Source organism: Cyanistes caeruleus, chromosome 2 (genome assembly GCF_971803275.1).
Source record: "Cyanistes caeruleus chromosome 2, bCyaCae1.hap1.1, whole genome shotgun sequence".
In the NCBI taxonomy this organism is placed as follows: domain Eukaryota; kingdom Metazoa; phylum Chordata; class Aves; order Passeriformes; family Paridae; genus Cyanistes; species Cyanistes caeruleus.
This window is the reverse complement of record NC_141702.1, coordinates 75047564-75069884: the sequence shown is the minus strand read 5'-3', so window position 1 is coordinate 75069884 and position 22321 is coordinate 75047564. Positions and strand designations below refer to the sequence as shown.

The 22321-nt window shown below is 37.5% G+C and overlaps 1 long non-coding RNA gene across 1 annotated transcript; it reads right to left on the bottom strand.

Annotated features, from left to right (window-relative positions):
• Positions 1-5575: 5575 nt before the first annotated feature.
• LOC111927083 (uncharacterized) lies at positions 5576-13762 on the bottom strand. Its single transcript, XR_015283452.1, has 3 exons — positions 13284-13762; positions 8678-8739; positions 5576-8399 (listed from the first exon to the last, which is right to left on the bottom strand). It is a non-coding gene; the product is annotated as an uncharacterized LOC111927083 (long non-coding RNA).
• Between the last annotated feature and the right edge of the window lie 8559 nt (positions 13763-22321).

The window sequence follows — 22321 nt, the reverse complement described above, 5'->3', positions numbered from 1 at the left end:
ACACTCAGATTTGAAATTCCCTCCCTAAAAGAAGTGAACTTGACATTTGCCAGCATCCTGATATTGAACTGAACTGAATAAAAATTAAGGTAAATGTAAAGGGATTAATTTGCTGACAGAAGCTAAATAGATGAAAGATAAATATTTTACTAAATAAATACATAAATAAATTAAATATGCAAAGAAAGCTTCTTTCTTCTCTCAGTTCCAAAGGTTCACATGGAACCCACTGTGAGACCCATTCATAGATCAGGTCCCAGCATCTGGTTGCTTGGCACAATCAGAGGATGTAAAACTTTTAAACAGAAGAGTATTTGATTTAGACAATTTTATCGTCTAAATATTATTTTATTTTATTTTAGACACAGGTAACCTCATTAATCATATTTTCTAAAGTCACCCTGTTGGGATTAATGCGTGAACCATACGATTGGATTTCACTTGGGAACAGACATAACAGTAACTACTCACTTCAGGATAATACCAGCCCTTCCCTGACTGCTCCCTGGATTCCACCTTCCTGAGGTGTAATCTTTAAAAATCTTTTAAAATCTTAAAATAATAATTATGTTTATTACAAAGAGAAGCATCATAATGTATCTACACTTCTGTTTAAATGATCACCCATCTCAGTGCCAAAATCAGAAAGAAGTTGACACTCCTAAATCTCACAGATTAGAAAGGATGGCTTCCTTCTGTGAGAATGTCCCTAAAATTTGGAAGTTATCACTACAGTAACATACAAAGTTTTCTTTGGCAACTCCTTCTCTCTAGAAAAAGTAAATCCAGCAATCTAACAGTAGTGACCCACTTTTCACATGGAAGTATATCCTACAATGTTGTAGAGCAAATCCTGTAGCAGTGGTCCTCATGCCTTTATAGATAATATCACGCATAAGGGAGAACTGAGATGACCTTTAAATCCCACTCCTATCCAAAAGTTTTAATTACCTAGAGCTGAAATGGGAAGAGAACAATTTTAATAACTAGGAGCTTTGCATTTCCGCCCACAATTAGATATATCATTATTAGATTTAAAGGGGTTACCAACAATGCAGGAAGAATACACTACAGAAAAAAAACAAAACCCTCTCCTCATCCCTTGGGCATGCCTTATCAACCAAACCTTAGAAACATTTCTAATAACATTAGAAAAATGAAATAATTCTTTGCAAGGAAAAAATAAGTTAACTGAGGAATTGAAGAGATCAATTTATTATATGAATATGAATAACTGACCCAAAAGCTATTGTTGTCAGTGGAAAGTCTTTTTATAGGAAATCACAAAAATTATTTGTGCTTTGTCTGCTATCATCCTGTGTTAGCAGCGTACACGAATCTTAGAACCAAAGATGAGGATAAAATTATTTAACTATAAATATTGGCCTGAGTATTATTTATTAAAATAAAATGTTGACAAGTTTTGGATGATTCAGAATTTAAAAAAGGGCAACTTAGTTCATCAAAAACAGTCCAAAATGTAACTAAACTGTGTGGCAGCATGCTTACTGGTTAGACCTGAGTGAGGGACTGGGAGACGGTGTGAAATCTCTATTCCCAACTGGCGCCATGATTCGGGCCAAGTTATTTAGTTCCTGTTTGTTTATCCATCTGTAACATGGGTGTAGGAAGAGTTATTTCCCAGATGGCAGCATGGTGAAAGTTAATTGATGTTTGTAAACTTCTGGCAAAGTCTCTGATGAGAGGTGAGCACAAAATAATAATACATTCACCTTCTGGGAGCTCTACATTTATTTCATAAATGCAATAAAGATAAATTGAGGGTTACAAGAAGAGAATTATTAAAAATATGCTGTAATAATTAGTGCATTCAAAACACGCATTTGTGTTCACAGAATACTAATCAGTAGTTGTACATAAGTGTAGATCAGACTCAGGTAGTGACTGCTTTATATTGTGAAGTGAATGCATACATTGTCCTTGAAAAGTTCAAATCACTTTCTTTCTTCTGCCCTGACTTTACTGAAATGACCCAAAATGCTTAAAAAATTTTAAAACTTCATATATATGTTTTGAATTACCTTCACAAAATACATTCCAGGGCAATCACAAATTGCAGTAGCTCTCCATTTTCCATCTCTAAACCAGACATGGGAACTGACACCATGGGCCCAAATTCAGAAAGTATTTTCCATGGAGTGCTATCTCCAGCAGCAAGCAGCACCATATTTTGCTCTAGGGTGTTCCCTTCCTACTTCACATGTTAGATATTACTGAGGGATTCTGGCTTACTTTTAAGTCTTTTCCTGTTTTCAGCCATAACTGTTATAACTCTGACTGCCTTTGTTACCCATAAAAAATCCTATCCTTCTCACTTCTTTCTAAAAATGTCATTATATAGCAGATTTCCACAGACAAATGCTATCTTGGACAGCAACTCATGAAGATGATACTACTGTCTTTCTCTCTTCCTTTTTCATAATGACTTGTCTAAATTCTCTCTAGTTGCACAGATGGCAGATCCAAAGAAAAAGTCATTCACTAGAATTTAGGAGATACTGTTAATTCTCCTAATAATCCCTGTTCTTTTACTCTTCCTTAGAAGTCAGATAAAGGGCCCACAGGTCTGAAATAAAATTTAAAAATATTTTAAGAGATAAAATAAAAATATTTAATGATCTGAGATGTTTGTGTGCAGGGTAGGGACAGCAGTGCCTCAGTGGTAGATCCCGTGGGAGTACAGTGTAAGTGACACATATCACTGCTGAGACACCACAGGTACCACTGCAGAATTCAGGCTGTGTGTCAGACAGTGGCTTGAGCCAAAAAGAAGGTAGAGGAAGACAACTAAGGATATTTTACTTTTAGAGGCTACAAATTTTTATGGACCTGAATCCAAAACAAGGCAATACCCTAAGAGCTCAGCTCCATGATGTAACTTCAACTAGATCTTACAGTGTCATCTGCTACAGTGACAACCTTTGCATGAAACTTGATCAAACAAAAAAATATACACTGAAAAAAACAAAAACAAAAAATTAAACAGAGAAACCCAACAAATGAAAACAAAACAAAAAAAAATATAAACCAATACCAAGCAAAAAAACCTACCCTAAACAACCAAAAAAAAACCCCCCAAAAAAACCAAACCACTAAGCAAATAAGAAATAACTTCAAACAATTTGAAGACTGACCCCTGGGTTGCTGTTTTGGGGTAGGCATTTTATCTGTTTGGAAATGGTGGGTTTGATATTTCTTGTTTGTCATATGGCTTTTTGTTTGTTGGGGTTGTTTTTGTTTGTTTTCAAAGTTTATAAGAGTTTTCAGCAGTTCCAGTTAACAGTTTCCAGCAATAGACTATACATTTTGCTTAAACTGGGATGCACAAGCTATGAGTCTCTTGGAACTAATTTCCTCCAGTTAATGCAAATATATCCATTTAATACATTGGCATCTCCAGGTTTGTCTTGTTTGCTACAAAGCGTGACTATTTCCATGTCCCCTTTCCATTTGATTACTTTTTAAATAAAAAAAAAAGTCCATTTTTCACAGGTTGATTGTGTATGGGAAAAAAGATGTTCCTTTAGCATGGATAGCGCTACGTAGTTGGTCTGATCTGTTTTCGTCCTATTTTTCCTTCCTATTCCTTCATAAACAATCATTCTTTATACCAGAAGTTTAATTACAGGCATTAAACAACACCCTTTCCAGTTAAAAGGGCTACTTCTTTCCATGTTTTTCAGACTTGCTGCAAAATCAAGCAGATGCTTCCACTTCACCTGAACCAGTCTTATGCTTTAAAAAAAAAAAACAACTTCAGCCACAGTAAGATTTCATAAAATGAAAGTCAAAATCTGGGGCAATGAAAAGACTCACATAAGCAGCATTCATATTCCAGTATGTACCACCATAGTCAGAGGCGTGGTCCAGGACTAGTATCCAGATCTTATTTAGAAGATGCAGCTTTGATATACTTAAATAACTTCCACAAGGGAGTTCTGTCCTGAGATCAGCTGGTGTTCCCATATGGAAAGGAACCATGATGGAAAGAGGGCAGTGCCTACTGAAAACTGTACATAAAACTGTACAGAATAACACAGCTGTTTAATATAATGATTATTAGCACTAGACATCTTCTAAAAATGCTATACGATAACATCTCTTTATGTAGACAGTATAGCTATCCTCAATAGCGTATGCAAAAATGAAAACACATTTCTGATTTTGACACTTGGTTATAATATGTTATTCTGGGGTTTAATAGCAGTTTTTCAAGCCTGTATTCCATTGGCACACCCTCAAGAAATTAGGAGTATGTTTGAAGTTGTGAGTATTTATCTTTCTTTACTTATTTTCTTCTAGACTCTCAGAAATTCATTTTTCCTTTTCAGAAAACTCCCCCTACTAGGTCCCACATCTTTCTAAAAGGAAATAAAGCATACAACCAACAAAAGCACAGACCAGAAACTGAGATCTAAGCCTGTGAAAATCAACATTCCAATGTAAACACAGGCAGCACCCAGGGGTCTTCCCACTATGAGCCATAGAAAAGGAACTAAGACCAACTCATCTAATTTCAGGCACTCAAAGTTGCTTGTAAAGAGAGAGATTAATCTTCAGGGGATGGTTCATATTCCCTCACATCTTGCTAGATAACTGAAATTTGTTGGAATTGATCTGGGCAAAAAGCTACCTGCCTCAATGCAGCAGCTCTAGAAAACGTCCCCCCTACACCTTTTTATATAAGAGAGACCTTCTCTAGATCTGATGCTATGTACTGAAAGTAAAAATGGTTTACATCTGTGGCACTGTCCTATAAAGTTTTATACTGCAGAGTGTGAACATCATCATTTCCACAGCATAACTTGCTTTCCTGCTGCCTTCCTTTCCTACAATGACTTAGGAGCATGGATCAAATAGAGCTTCCAAGACCTGACAACAAACATTTCTACAAAGTAGTGAGACAGCTGACCTATCCAAATTAGAATGGAAATCCAAGTCCAAAATAGATTTTACTATTTCCACTAGACCTGTGGATACAACCTTCTAACCAGGAAAACAAATAAAATCGTATCATGACTTCATCCATTTAAAGGTAAAAAATAATGTTTTCAAAATTTTGAATTTCAAACAGTTTTAATTTCTCAAATGAGAACTAAAAATAAAAAAAATAAAATTCAAAGATAGATGTTAAGCCTGAAGAAATCATAGTCTTACAGCAGAAACAGTAAGAAATTGGCTGAATGAATTGTTTGCTGAAAATTGTTTATCTGGCTAAAGACAGGCTAAATATTTACCCAATTCACCAAAGAATCTCTTAGCACCTGTGGAAAGCTCCTACTGAAGATATTAAAAAAGTAGTAATCCATGTTTTGCCTCTAATTAAATTTCATCTATGTTATCTTATGTGCATTAAAGGCAAAGGATGATACAGTTTTGACTTCAGATAATTAGATGCTTGCCATTAATTATGCCTCAAGACAGACCTTGATTCAGAAATCTCATGCTACCATTAATGTTTCAGTCTTCTTGATCTGTCCTGGAGAAAGAGAATAATGTCAGCTCTAGAAATGTGATTCCTATTATTGTGGAGGAGAGTAGAATTTTGGACATTCATTTTACAAAGCATTTTATTATGCAAAAATCCCAAGACAGTGTGGTACTTTAAAAGGTTTATACATAAGCTCTGCTTGAAGCAAAATGTAAAAATCCTTCTGTTACATTTTTTAAAACATTTAGTGAGAGCGCTTCTGTAAGTATCCCAGGGCTGATTACATTCAATTATTAACATCATACAAATGAGACTAATTAACCTTGTATTCTGCTATATCTACTAGTAATTATCTTTATGTTTTATTTCTAATAGCCTTTTGGCTGACCAATTATTTCACATTTATAATATTCTCAAATTTTAATTTTTAACAAAATATATCCTATTATCCTCTCAGAAAGAACCGAATTTTATTTTTGTCCAAGTTTTGTCTGCCAAATGACATTGACATTTACCCACCAAGTCCCATACTTGGCCTGCAGACCACTCAATCCTCAATTCAAAATCAAAGAAATATCAGAAAGTAGATTAATACACAGTTCTCCAATTTATAAGCAGATTCAAGTGTGACCATGCCTTATAACCTTGTTTGCACCTTTTCTGTCTCTCATGTTCTTAGAACATAATTCATCCATACTTTTTGAAGGGAAAGAGAAAAGAACTCTTCTATTCATACAGGTGCTTTATATCATCTCTAACACTTCAACTACACTGAAGTTCCTAAAGGGAATCAGTAACCAAAATGTTTATTTATTTTGCCCATAATTTTGTAATCATCTTCAACTTCCTAGATCTACTAGTATGCTGCTCTGGCAAAGAAATCCTTGCAAATTTAAGCAGGAAGTGAAATACAAATCATTTTCTGGTAACTCCTCTCCCTGCTGTTGGTGGGGAGACTGCTCATTTAGATTTCATGCTTTGCTTTACTGTTTTTCTTCCTCACTTCCTCCCCACGCCCTCATTAAGCCTAATGAATGCATCCATCCAAGAAATGACAACAACATGATATACAATAACTTCATACCATAAAGTGGTTACTTTGCATGTTCACAAAATTATTGTGTGTTAGTGGTCTTAGATTATTAGGTAGCAGCTCCTGAATTGAGAGCTATTTGTACTGCCACCCTTCAACAACACAAGTGCAGCACAGCTGTACATACTACCTTATGAAACCTATCACAATTCCCAATCAAGGGCCAGAGACAGAAAATTAACAGAAGCATAGCCTTAATTTTATGATTTCATCGACTAATAGACGACTAATAGAATTATTTATTTTCTATTTGAAGTTTGAAAAAATAATTTAATTGAAAATGTTTATATTTCATAATATCTGAATTCAGGACTCTTCTTGCTAATATTCATAGCTTCTTTGAAAAAGAACTCTTACTTCTCAAATAAAATTTAAAAGTAAAAATTTCTGTGAGTGTCAGAAAATATCCCCTTTGACACCAAATGTTGGTAGTAAGATGAAAATAGAGTTATTCTTTTCTATATTAATGGACCTTATTCTTTGGAGTCTGTAACTAATTTTGGATTCTTACCAACAATGCCATAATTGTGCATGGAAGTGTATAGGTCACAGACACAACAGGAACCTGCAGCAACAGTTTGGGGTCCCTATGGCACAAAACACCACCTGCAAATCTAAATCTGAGAAATCTTTCTCTGATTTTTGTGTTGTAACAAAAGGCAACAACTCCATACTGTAACGTTTGAAACCATGAAAGGCTGACCCAAAACACACTCAGGTCAGTGAGCCTTTCTGCATGTCCTCAGGACTTCAACTAACTTAGGATGTCCACCTCCAACTGATAGATTAAATCATTTGTTAACAAATGATATAACTAACTATGAGGCATGCACCAAACTAAGGAATTAAATTACTAAACTAACAAATGAGGCATGCAGCAAACTAAGAAATTAAATTTACTGCAGCCTGCCACTACCTGATTTGCCTGGATGCAGTGATTTCTTACACTGATAAATTATAGGTACAAAAATGCTCATGGACAACAAACTAGACTTTTCAAATTTTTTATAGATATATTTTTCATCTCATACAAAGCTTTGGTTCTGGCTGACATTGACTCAGTTTCTGTAAAATTGTACTTCAGGTAGAAAAACCAAACCTCTAAGCAGCACTACAAACTCGCAACCACCAATCTGAAGCTATGTTAAATATGCTGAAACACACACCTGTGTTTCATGTATGTGCTTTTCATGAACTTGATAGTGGATAAGTAAGTAGGGATAGCCTCTCTTCCACCATGCTTTAGGTTGGATGTCTCCTCATCCAATGCTTTGGAATATACAGAGCTTTGGAAGAGTAAAAACATGGCAGAAATGAAGAGTCTTGTTCTAAAACAAAATGCTGAAAGCACCACAGAAACAATTATATTCAATACTTACTTGTGACAGGCAGCATCAATAATCAAACATGCATGATTTTACTTCTTAAAATATGTCACTTCAAATGCTTGAGATGACCCAATAATGCACCCCTTTCAAATAAAGAAGTGTTTACATCAAAGAAGTTTAGGAATCTCAAGCTAGTTACCAATATAAAGGAAACTGCACTGCACAAAGAAGTTGCCACAACAGTCACTAGAGAGCAGTGTCAGAAGAGACTAGGGCTTGAACTTGTCCATTTCAGGTGTAAAAAAAACATCAGCAGGATGCTTTCAGAAAACTTCTAAGTCTTTAAGTACCATAGTGTGTCTGTTCTGTATCTGTATGGTCGTGCCACCAAGCCCGACAGAGTTGAAGAAGTGTCTGAACAAAGCTCTCAGGCACATGGCATCATTCTTGGGGCTTTTCTGTGCAGGGCCAAGAGATGGACTTTGATGATCCTTCTGGGTCCCTTCCAGCTTTGAGTATTCTGATTCTGTTAATAAAAACTGAAGCAATCAGAATTTTTAATTAAACTCTATGTATAAGTTGTATTATTTAATACTCTGAGCCACACTGAAGTCAAATCTATAATATCTTATTATGACTCCCAGCTGCTACTGTGTATGTTCTGCAATGAACACTTGAATGCATCTGCTATCAGTAACTAATTTGTCTTACTTTGGCCCAAATCTGTTATGACTGGCATTTCCAACACTCTAACACTTTCTGTGCAACCACACTGACATAGATATTTTAACATTTTGTACCGACCTTTGATTTTCCTGAGTGATTTTCAGTTTATTTAAAATTTCTGTGCTAGTTCCTTGAACTTCCTGTAAAAAAGACAAAAATGGAGAGAAACATTGAAATACCTTTCAATATATATAACAAAAAATCTGCAGCAGCTAATTGGCAACATGTCTGATCAGCATTTCAAATACTCCAATACTTTTTACTCCATTAACCTTGACATAAATTATAGTAAGTAGTCTCTGTGTGACAGGAGTTTTAATTTAGCACTACATCTCAAGTTACATACCTCTTTGAGTCTAAGAGCCTCTCCTCTTGCCAGATTTTTTACCTTGAGGGAAACTGAGCAGACAGTGAAACCAGGTCTTACCATGTAAACAAGGAAGGGTGTTCATAGCATCTTTTTTTGCCACAGCCAGTACTATGCTACAAATGACTTGATTTTGTCTTTCAGCATCCATGACCATTTCTGGCTTTTAGACTGAGCTGCTAGACAAAGCTCTGAATGCAATGAGCTTTGTGCTTCACATTTCACCTATATCTGAAATGATGCCTGCATTTTTGGCTACTAACAGAGAGCTTCAGACTTCGGAGCGTGCAGCAGAACCAAAAATTGTTTTATACAAGCTATTACTCACTTCTCTCAAGACATCTGTTTGTTCCTATGTTTTACAGAAGTCTTTCCAAGCTCCTCTTGCTGAGCTGTTCCATGAATTTTATATGTCAGAATTACCTACCACAGGTTTTACCTCCTTCCAGTGCCTTCAGTACAGTTGGAAGGAGGAAGCTTTTGCAGTTTTCATTTACATATTTAGATCAAAATACTCTAATAGCTCTCCATGGTAGTTTAGGAAAAGGAAAAAAAAAAAAGTAATTACATCCCATACCTTTCTACTTTCTAGAGGGCAAAGCACAGCAGGCCTAATCTGGAACTTGCTGGAGCCAAGGAGAAGATTTCCAGTTATTTGGGATTAGAGCTAGTGAAGGTAACTCATGTATAAATTAGCTTGCCATATGCTTGAACCACATTGGGTTCTATGGAGAGGACTTTTAATTGGCATTGGAGAAATATGTTTGATGAGTTGACTCCTAGTTTGAGCATGAAAAGGCAGTTAAATGGATCTGTTAACATTCCAGCAAAAGAAAATGCATCAGACACGCTTATCTTTTTAAAAGTAAAACCTCTGCAGCAAAGAACTTGTTGTACTTATACAGCATCATGAAACGTTTTTAAAATAATATGGCAATGAACTAGTTTAGTTAGAAAGCTCTTAGGTTATACTGGGCTTTCCCTTTCAAATGAGGGGGTTTAATGCTGAATTGTTACAAATTTTATTACAAACGCAGAAAGACTGCCCAAGGATTCAGGCGAAGTATGCTTGAAGGGCCAAGTCTCCAAAGGCCTGCAGGGGCCATTCCATTTTCCCTTATGGCTCCTTAAGAGGTTTCCCTCCCTTGCTGATGTGGCTGTCTCCTGTTGGCTAACTATACAACATTGCCATCTGCTGACTGTCCCTTTTCATTACAGTGCAGACAAGCTCAGCACTCGCCAAAAACCCCACTCTAAAAAACAGTAAATTATATTTAAAGGCCTCTGAATATACATATTTAAAAAAAAAAAAAAAAAAGCAAAAGAAAGAATTTCCTAAAGTGTTTTTTTTTTTAAGAGGACCATATTTCAAATTTCATTTGTTATCATGCCATAGGGGAGCATATCTTCGAGAGCTTACACAGGAACCTTACACAAGGCACATGGATCCTAAGTAATCCTGTTTGCTAGGAGAAAAAAAAAAAAAAAAGGGTAAAAAAAAGAAAGAAAGAGTTCATAAATCACTGCTGCTGTTCATTGTTTGAATGTCTTGGTTCGAAGTAAACCTTCTAAACAAACCAAGAGTTCTCTTCATTCCCCAGAGCTCTCTGATGATGAAGGCCTGCTAATTGCTTTAGAAACAAGTGACAGACTTCTTTCATGTACTCTTAGGTAGCAGTGCCCAGGGTTGGTTGAAAAATTAGGCAGTAAAAATAATTATTTTCAATATGTCATTGAATTTAAAGATGGTCAAACATATAGCAAGAAAACTGGCTGTACTTACACCTGCAATTTTCTTGTTATGTGTTTTTCACAGGTTTTTTCAGCTTTTCTGTGACTTTTTGGCACCTTTTTTATTCATAGTATACTTAATTAATTCATTTTATCTCCTGTCAACAGGTATAACAGCTTCAGGGGACAGTAAGTTTGAAGATATGTTTGACCTTTTAGATGCTTAGTCAAACATAAGCTTTACATGAACAACTGCTGTTTGCCCACTATTAGGAGTGACACTTTATCCCCTACTCATGCTGACTGTACTTTAGGCTGCATGAAATTACCTCCTTGCTTCACACAGCTGGAACATTTATCAGTGTAACCAGTGACAAGGACATGTTAAAGTGTCTTTGTTGAAATCTTGTGTTATTTCTAAATGCACAACAGCCAGTAGAAAAGGAATACTGTTTGTAAATGCTGAATGCACTGATCCTGCAGAAATTGGCAAGCGTCTGTCTTTTATAGTTTAAGTGGTACTCACACAGGCCACTTTCAGTATGCAAATTTTAGCACATGAACAAATTTCTGCAAGTTCTGTACCTTGGATTACACAGCATCCAATACAAGCCTATCTCTTTGTACAGCACCAGTGACTACGAGAGCTGAACCAATAATGATGGAGTCTAGTGAATTACAAGAAAAAGTAACAACTATATTCTGCAAATAAGTATTAATGTTAATATTTGTCATTTTATTAAAAGCCAATTACTTGATATCAAGAATCCATCAAAGACTGATTCAATCTAGACTTAAACTTGGCCTTCCTGTCTGCATCTGAAATGTGTTCACAGCTGTGGTCATTGATATACTAGTGAATAATCTTCAGAAATGTTTGGTTATTTCAGCATTCAGAAATGAGATTTCAAAGGGAAACAGGAGACAGACCTATCTCTCCCTCCTTGAAGTCACTAGGCCTTTCAGCATTCATTTCAAGGATAGATGATGCCAACTTGGAATATTTAAAAATCCCACCCAGAATTTTCTGTTTCTCCAGGCTAAGAAACAAACAAGATAAAAATAATGATGCTGCTGTTTAATGTATATTTACTTGCAAATCCCCAAACTTATAGCATGAATTAAGAAATAACCAAACCCCTATGTCTGTAGATCATCATCTGACAGTGAGGGTCAGCCTGCAAGCCTCCCATCGCAGGGGCAGAGGCTAAGATGCTGTGGTGAGCACAGAAGCTCACAAATTTGGCACATATTTTTTGTGGGGGGATAAAATAAAGACCACTAAGGGCCAATATCTCAGTGCTAAAAGTGGTAGTGGTAGTATCTACATAGATACCAGTACTTCTCCAGAAATCTTACTAGGACGTGTTTAGAATTCATTATTGTTTTGCATGTATATTTTTTAGGAGTGATTTTCATTATATGCACCATCACGGCATAAACCACTATTTCTTTCTTCACAGTCTCTAGTGTGTTCATTTCTTCCCATTAATCAAGAACTTTACACCTCATAGATTCAAGCTGTTCTGAAACAGAGACCAGTTTTGTTGGTTTTTTTGGGGTTTTTTGCTATTCTCTTTGTCTCATGTCTGCTTTAGATTTCCAGAAGTGAAAAAAAAAAGTACATGCACAATTTAAAAGACAGAGCTGGCAGTGCAAAGCTAATTGTCATCTAAGGCTGTGTCCATAGGGTTTTTAGTAGGTATTCCCACCTATAAGCTTGAGTTAACCACGCCAAGCACCCACAACGTTGTCCCCAGTTCAGCTGGGTACACACACCCACTGTCGCCACACTTTATTTCCATCAGGATATGAGTGCTGGCACATGGGCTGTGCCACTCACCTTGCACAGTCATCCCAACCAAGATCCTTTAGCACGTCATGCAAAAATAGTCAGGCTCTGGACACAATGGGGATAGAGGCAAGGAGGAAATTACTGAGTCCCAGCACAAAGAACAGATAATAGCACACAAGGAGCAGAATAAACATGTTGTACTCCCTTAGGAGAGTCCAGAAAAAAATGCACTTCAGAATTTTACAGGCCAGCTTCACTGTCACTTCACCCATTCACCTCACTGCAGGTCAGTAATGTTATGTTACAAGAACCTACATGGCCAGCTCATGCTTCTGTCCAGCCAGGGTCTTATTTGAGGCAAAGACCTTTTTGTCTTTTCACAGCTTGTCAGCAAGCTCCTCTGCAGCCTGTCAGTGTCCATGCTGCTGCAGCCAGAGCTGTGTTACAGGGCCCTGCCAGCTCCTCACCTAGGGATGAGAGGAACTGCATGCACAAATAGTGCCCTTCACTCCTGTGAAGTGTATTAGTCTGTACTAATACAAATAAACCACTTTCTTCCCTGGTGGCAGTGCAGCTGAGGATCATCCTGTTTTATGTGTCTCCCACACCTGTGTCCCTCTGCAGGGGAAGCTGTGGAGAGTGGAATAGCCAGGAAAGACGGGTGCAGGGTTATGCCTGCAAAGATTTGCAATTGCAGAAGGGAAGGAAGGAGGAAGGCAAGGCACAGGTGAAGGGAGTGAGAATGCAGAGAGGAAGAACTGGCCTTTTTCTGCTGTGTGAGAGTTTCTCACCTTGTTCTCTGGCTTGTCTCACTCCTGCAATGAGCAGGTCAGGAAAATCCTATTGTCTGGAGGGCTGTCCTGGAGCTGGGAGGGGATTTCAGAGTCTGCAGCAATTCATTAGCCATATTTAACATGTAACATCTTTGTGCCAGGGTGTCAGATTCAGGACCAGGCACTGAGTACTGAGCAATGATAATGTTTCATCACTAAAGATCACAGAACACCTAAATTTCCTGCTCTCCAAGCAGCTTGTCAGTGGCAGCCAACCCTCCTCTTCTTCGTCCCTCTGGTCTGTGTATCAGCACTCAGTCAACAGGTCCAGTGAGAGCCAACAGCTCTGATGAAAAGTGAGGCAGGCTGGAGGAAGAGAGAGTGAGCCAAATTTGAGGGATGCACTGCCTCATGTGCGGAAAAGGCCTGCCCATTCTTCCTGCTGCTGCCTGCCCTGGGGTCCAACAGCCACCAGCTTCCCAAAGATCCTGCTTTTCCTGAAGAAGGAATAGGAAGAAGAGCATAGTCTCACTCTGTGGATCAGAATAAGTGACTGGTCCTGGAAGGGCTTCAAAGAAATGTTATCTAGAGAGAAGAAAATAATGCCTTGTGTTTAGAAAATATTAAGAAAACTTTATTCAATTTTAAAATATACTCAGACCTCCCTTTTCTCCTCTGAGAAAATTGTGAAGTTCTCATTTCAGGTTAACACTGATTGAACATTTTTTAATTGCTTGCTATCCCACATGAAAACAAACAAACAAAAAACTGAACTAAACAAACCAAAAAACCCTAAACAAACAAAAAAGAATCCATCAAACAATATTCGAACAATATTTGTAAAGCTTAGTTCCCTATAGTGCCAGCACATGTTAGCACATGTGGTCCAAATTTCTTGGCTTGGGCTTCTAAATACAGCAGTAACACAAAAAGAAGAACAGCAACATTTTTCTGACTTGGCTACTTTTAATTCCTCAATGTGTAATTGAGGAAGACAAAGAGAGGAAGTTTGAGGTTAACTGAGCTAGTACTTCCGAAATTAGTACCTGGCAAGGAAGAGAAAGGGAGAAACCTTTACCCATGGTGTAAATGCCTTTTAGCTCATTTTATGCAAAAATATTCCTCAGATATGCCTTGGCCTGGAGAGTTCTGTTTGCTTTATTCATTAGTCCTGTGGGAGATCCAGAGCCGATGACTGATTTTACGGGTTTTTTAGTGATTGACTGCAAAGCAATGAAATTCAAAATCTGTACCATGCTGTAGAAACAAACATAATCAGAGCAGCTGCATTCAGGCATATGTTCATTGATTGGAAGACAGTTACACTAGAGAGAAATAATTTGGGGCAGTTTAGCTGCTGAAGGAAAAAAAAGCCACAACCACAGCTGGTTTGACTGTTCAAGCACTGTTCCTGACACTACACAGAAGAAAGATTAAGAAGATTTGGATCTTTCTTTTCTCCACAAAAGGAACTTTACATCACCCCATGAACTGCTATTTCCTTATTTACCACTTCATAGTTTACTAATCAGAATGTTCTCATGCTCTGGAAGAAATTGGCTTTCAGAGCAGGTTTTCACTAAAGTCATAAAAGGCAGGTGTGCTACAGTCAGTTATACTAGTTACACTATATAATAGTATATACTTTATCTATGTATCTATATCTATATCTATATATATATATATACTATAGTAGTTATACTTTATCCTGGTGACATTTACAGGGTTTCCTAGTTTCTCAGCAATCAGCTTTTTTTTTTTTTTCCACTCTTCCAAAACTTTCCAGATTTATGTTTTCTATCCTACTCGAAGATCCTAATACAGATTCCTTACAGATCAAAAGGCTTACTTATCAAAAGACACTGCTTTCTTGAGCAATACATAAAAAGACTGTAAACCTCAGTGCTGTTTCTGAATCAAAGCACTGAGCAAACCTCCAAGAGAGACTGGACTATTGTATGGATAACTACAGCATTCAGGACTGATACAGTGAAGGCTGAAAAGAAGCTTAGGAATGGCACTTGAAAGCACGTGATTCAGGGCTTAACCTCCTCATCATAAGCATGAAATCCAGTTATTATATTTCTGCTAGCTCAAGGGTTTCATCCCCTGAGACATCTCTAACCCTTTAGACAGTCTTTCACTGACACCTACTGGTTTCAGATAAGACCAGGAGTAAAAGAAGTATAGGAAATATTACATACCTGATTTCATTAGGTATCAGCACATTTTGATCATAGTAACGGGAAAAATCTCAGCAGCTGAGGCAATTTTTGATTGGTTTTCCTTCTGACCCTTTAGAACCTTATTACCTTAATTTGTACCATATTTCTTTTCTGCTCAACTCAGAACTGTCCTTTCTCTCATCTTTTTTATTATCTGGAGTCTGATTCATCTGTTCCAGTGTTTCTAATTATTTGTTCAGTTTAGACTGGAACAAAAGAGAAGAACAGTTGCATAAATGTTTTTCAAGATCATATACAAAAGTAGATGTAAGCAAATAGTTGTTACATATTATGGAGATTATTACACATGCCCAGAGGTCAAATGTTGCTCTAACAGGGCAGAGAGAAATTGAGGTTCAGTGAATTAAAGCAAAGTGACTCCAGATTTGAATGCTCAGTGCTGCAAAGGAGAGAAGAATTGACTGTCTGTGAGGAGCTAACAGGATTCAATCACTCTCCTCTTTATTAAAACTGTAGCTTCTTTTCCTAGGAGGGAACCTCTTGTTCACTGAAAGAGTGAATCAGATACACATTATTCAATATCATAATAACATAAGAGGACAACTTAGTTCTCTGCCTACATATCTATATTCTTATTTTCTCTCCATCATCAGATTTCAAATATCCTACCAGATATTTTAACATCTACTAACTAATGTTACTTGTTTTAAGAAAATCCATCTTGTATAAAAAAATTTTCCCTTTGCCCTCCCTCCCTGTGTTATGTGTAGGGTTCCCCTACACATAAAGGCTACACATGATCCATGGCAAGAGGGAAAATTCAGTCTTAGGCTGTCAGTAGTAAGTTATGCATGCAAATGACTCAAATTTCAATTGTTGCTTTTCATGCAAATCTAGCAAGTTGACATTAGGATAGCACATGTGCCCAGACTTCTCTGGAAACAAACTGCTCTTCAGAACTGAACAGTCTTATGGGGCATTGGATTTTTATACCAACAGCTGAAAAATCTCTCAAGAACTCCTTTAGATAATTCAGGGGTGTTTATCATGATTCCCTTTCACCACTTTGGCAGAAGACAAAACGTCGTATCTTCCCCTTTATCTCTAAAATATTTATAAAAGCTTGCACGAAAAATCAATCTCTGAATAGCCTAGATAAAATTTGCATGTGCATGAGCTATAAATATTCCCCACTATGCCCTGATCCATCTTAAATTCATGCCAGTTTGACTATCCCACAGTAACACATCACGAATTCTCTCTCTGCAGACAAGTATAGACACGTAGATTACTGGGTCACTGTTAGTCATCTTTCTGCTTGCCTTAATGAAAGCTAATGAGCCTGAGTCTCTTTCATACTCCACTTTCTTAACTGCAGAATCATCCAAATTACCTTTTAAAAACACAGTGTAAATATTGTGTAGTGTAAAATTAAATACACTGGAAACAACAATTGCAAAGATATAAAAGACTTCTAGAGTCATCCAATCTTGTTAGAGTTACATTTACAAGAAAAAGAGATGTGTTAAAAAAAGGAACCACCAGCTGAGTGGAAGTGTGATTGGTAATTCTTCAGGTTCAGACAGTGGAGTGGGCAAGAACAAGAGAGCTGGTAGGCTGCCAGGACACCTTCCAAGACTAAAGGTTAGAGTTCTAGTTAAACAAACATAAGGTCAAATATTGAGAGTAGCAAGTTGGATCAGAGCTCAGAGCAGTCTAAGGAGATTTGGAAGTTGTGATGTAAAATATCAGGGGCACACAGCAGTGGCATAGAAAGCACTGGGACTATCCAAAGAACACAGGCCACAGTAGAAGGCTAATTAGGCTTTGTTGCCTCCAATCAAAAACAAAACAACAAACAAAAGAAGATCAACACCACAGCAAGTGACACAGTCTGTAATTTAACAGTGCAGGCTGCAGTCTGTGTGAAGATTGTCACTGTGGTGACATTCAGCTCTTAGGTGCTGATCAGCTGAGAATGGCAAAAGAAAGCCCAGGTCCTGCTCAGAGTTTAACCATGTCTCCCACAATGATTGGTACAAAAGAAAGATTTTTTTGCCTAGAACTATCCATCCATAAGGTATAATCCTTTGGCCTGACATTTAAAAAACTTCAATAACTCTATTTAGTTGTTTCTGCTCTATCCCATCTACCTTGTTGTTGCTACAAAGCTTGATAGCATTTGAAATATTTGTTTCTTTCCAGAGCAGTAATGGCTTTCTACATAAAAACCTGTACACCATTCCTGACTCTCTGCATTTCATCCCTTTGCCCGGAGCCTTCAGAGCCTATGATAATGCACAAAAAAGAGCAAAATGCAAAATGCAGAGTAAAAGTTGTGCAATTGAAAGCAATGGTTTTGCTTGGGTTTCTTTTTTTTTTTTTTTTTTTAGTGGGGGGTGTGTTACTACAAGTTCTGGAACCATTTTTTAAATGAAATTTTCAGTAAAATTCAGTTTTAATGAACACTTCTGAATGAACTGTTGATGTGACTAATGGTTAACATTTAAAAAATACCTCTATTGTGGGTTTCAAACAAAAAAAATCTCTGTGGCAGGTTTCAGCCATTCAAAGATGCCTCCATTTTTAAATATATTAAATATTTTTTGCTGATAAAAAAATAAAAAAAGAACATGGATAGTCTTCTGCATGTGTCACAGCCAGTAAATATGAAGACTCAGACTTGTAAACCCCTTGCTTTTAGAGAATCCTTTCTGGTGTTATGCCACTGAGCAGTGTGTTAGTCAGCCTAGAGAAAGCTCTCACGCTGTCAGCTGTGCCATGTTCATCATTACCTCTCATTTTCATTTCAACAGATTGTCAATATCACACAGGTACTCCCAGGCTCATCACTAAAGAGAGTGGATAACTTGGGTGAAATCCACAGGATTGTCTCTGGATTGTTGGAGAACACGGGCTTAAGAAGGTGTCAGAAACAGACAGCTCTGGTTCTGGGGTAAGGAAAGTAAAACAAAAAAGAATAAAAAAGGATGAGATAGGAAAATGGGCAGGGACTGACAGGTCCAGGATGAAGTGAGATGGGGTCCTGTGCCATGAGCATGAAGGGAAGAGGTTCCGAGGGGGCTGGGCAGGGCCAGTCAAGTACAGCTCTGCCCTCAGATCTTACATCTCCTCTGTGCTTCCCTTCTACACCCATGGTGGAAGACATGTTTCCTAATGCATTTTCCTTTCACCAGAATTGAGATGTCACTGGAGGGAGAGTCAGGGGAAGGGGTGTGCAGTACTGCTCCTGGAAGCCTAGGGCAAATACCACCGTCTGTTCAGCAGCATTTCTCCAGTAAAAGTGGCAAAAGCCTGATGTGGCTCTAGCAAAGAGGAGACAGAAGGACAATAGGTTTGACACTTAAGAAATCCAGCACAGTCTATTCAGACAATGTTCTGCTTATTCTGTAAGCAGCTGCTGTCTCAGATTTCCCTACTGTGGGTTGTTCCTACAGAAACTGTTGTCAACAATAAATCAAAGGGTGAGCACTAGATCTCTTGTGTCAAACGTAAGGTCAGGGAATGCCCATATCTGACTTTAAATACTTAATTTCTCTGTAGCATCACCAAGGAAATGAGCTAATATTGACAAATAAAGGCTACTTTGTAATGTATTATAAGAAGAGAGTCCAGAAGAGCTCACGCTCTAAATAAATTGAGAATTGAGAGGAAAAAAGACTATCAAAAAATGCTTAACAGTCCATATTACAGACCCCTGTTTCAGTTTGGATCCAGGAAAATCATAGCTTTTGTGATGTGACAGGAGATTTGTTTATTCTGCTGCATTTGCGTTTTTAAAAACTTAGAGATGATCAATTGGATTTCAACTATTACAATGTCATTCTCAGCACAGTTCACTTACCCAAGTAGCTCCTCTTCTGCAAGGATTTTGTGATTTCACTGTCCTCCTCTTCCATTCTCTTGCCTTGATGTTGGATATTAATGTGCAATTATTTCAGCAAAAAGTATGGAGAGATGACTTTTTTGCCCCCTCAGTTATCACTGGAAGAACCAATGTAGAATTTTTATCATGACTACCATCAAATCATAGAGTACAGAATCAGAGTGTAATTTCCAGAATCAGAGTGTAATTTCCAGGTACAGTATTTCAGTCGTGTTAGTGACATGCAAATCACTGCCCTAAGTGCCCAAGAACAAAAGCAAACAGATTTTGTCCTAAATAAAGAATTTCAAGTATTACAATTCAGCATACTGAATAAATCAAAAGGGAAAAGATAGAAAACTGCATGGTAAGTCAGATAAGAAATATCATTCATATGTCACCATCAAAGTGAAAGGTAGAAAAATTATTCACCAGTAAGCTACAGACTTAATTTTTTTTTCCCCCAACATTTTAGGAATGTATGATTAGGGCTCAAAAATTAAAAGGCTGGGGTTTAGGAGGTGTTGTTTTTCTTCGGGGAAGGGGGGGTTGTGTGTGGGTTGTTGGGTTTGGTTTTTCTTAAATAATGTTTTTAGCAAAGTGCTTAAGGGATAACCAGATGTTTGGTGTCAGTTTGTGTTACTCCTAATTAGAGAATACCTGGGAAAGAACTTGTCCATCTTTCCTAAACGCTGCCTGCCCTTCTCTCCTGACCCTACAGAGATATTTCAGCAAGTGAAAATGTAAGTATGGCACTTGATGCTACTCTCTTGTAACCTGGGGCACACTGCAGGAAGAAAGAGTGATGGTTTGCTGCTATGCAGTTAATTGGAAGGCATAAAGTCAGAGTAGGAACACTGGGACACATACAAGGGCTTGTCTCACCAGTAGGGCCAGAAACAGAACTGGGAATGCACTAAAGACAATATCTTTTGTAGCCATGCAGTTTAATTTGCTGGTCCGTCAAGAAAAATTGATGGAAACAGCACACACTCTCTCACACACACACAGAGATACACACTCATGACCTTAATTTAAATAAATAAATGGAAGCACTGACTGAAAGCGTATCCTGCTCCTGAATCAATTAATGTACGTATTTGCTGTTCACCTTTTCCCCCAGTGCTATACTGTGGCTTGTACAGATGGTTTGCAGAGATGTGCTATGCCTTGTGATTTCTCCTTTCTCCATTAACATGTTGAAGCTTATAGAATGAAATTATGTCAGCTCAAATCACTGAGAAGACTGGAAATCAACTTTTGATACAAGCATCTCCCTTATATTCTTGTATTCTCTGTTCTTGTTTGATTAACTGTGTACAATGAGAGAAGGAGAGAAAATAAGAAACTCGCTGTTCCCTTTGAGACCAAAAATTATTAAATTTTAAAAAAAATATACTGTAAGTCCATGAAGTTTGTTAAATACATTTGGTTTTAAAGTGTGAGCAAGTGGCAAGACAAGACACTGGCCTTGGAACACATTGCATTTTTTAAATGTTACAGTTAGGTCAGAAAGACATAATTAACCTAGAGATAACCCAAGAACCCCTAGCTAAGGAATACAACAATAAATTAAATTAAATTAAAACAATACACTTAGAATCTCATAGTTATACACTGCCATGTCTGAGTAATAAATCCAGGCAAGAGAAAGAAGGGGGTCTCTTAGGCAACCTGTGCTGGGTTCCTCTGCCATGGGAACCTTTTCTCAAGAGTGCTGCTGGCCTCACTTCAAAGTTCTCTGTGCCTAAGATTAAATTTTTCACAACAAGCCCTTTTTTAGGTAGATAATGTACTATGACAGTTTTTTACTTTGTGAATATACTTTTTTAAAACTAAGGCTGGTAGAAAGCTCAACCATTTAATCAAAGGACAAAAATTGGCATCACTGCTAGTTAGTACAGCTTTCTGTTAAGCTTTGTACCAGAGTTGCTCTATCTCACAAAAGTTGTACTGACTAAAATTGCTCCTGGGGAAAAGGTTTCCTGAGAAAAAATGCTTCAAAAATTACAAGATCAAGTTGTTATCCTGATATAATAATGTACTTTGCCTCTTCTGTTCTCCCCTAGCCCTTCTTCCTTTTACTCTGGCCTCTCAGCTCAGAGGAGAAAGGTTGCTTGAGGTTATTGACTGAGATGGGAAGTAGCCAACTTTTGTGGCAAGTTCATTAACTGTGTTAATACTTCCTAAAGATACAGATACTTCCTAAAATCCAATGGAACTATGTTGGAGATATACAAGATTAACAATCTCTGCTTATTTGCTTGATCATTTGCAGTTTCTGGTGTACTTGGGTTTCCACTGGGATGGCTGCTCCAGTCAAGCTCAATCTACATCTTCTCTGCTAGCAAACACCACTGCTACATTCTCTGTAAAACGCCCTTCTTAAATAAGCTGGCATCTCACAAAAGATGAAATCCTGGCTATTAATACCATAGTGAGGAACAAAGTGCCAAATTCTTTCAAACATTTATCAATATGAAATGTCTATTTTTGTCCAGGCCACACTGGCCTAGTCATTTCTTAGTTGACCCAAATTTCTTAGAAACCCAACTGGTTTCATTAAGTTCCATCCCTAATTTCTACGAATCCAATATCTAACTCTGACTGCAAAATGTGTGTGCTTCAGTGATCAAATTCACTCCCCATCCCACCCATCACAAGGGGCCAGCCAGACATACATGCCTGTGTGTAAAGAGTCTGCAGCACACATAGAGAAGGCAGCTTCTTCTACAAATTATTTCAAATGTGCTGCTGGACAAGACACTGAATATACAGCTCCTATAGAGATGCTGACCAGCAGTGATTTTTTTCCTACAGAGCACTGGCTTGCAAGATCCCGCTTTCCTGTATGTTTAACACAACATTTCCATGTGACAGTGGGAGGGTAAACAGTGGCATAACAAATCTGGGCTCTGAGTTTTGTAACACACAGTAGATGTATTTTACAAATTCTCAACTGAGCAGATACAAAGGATTGGGTC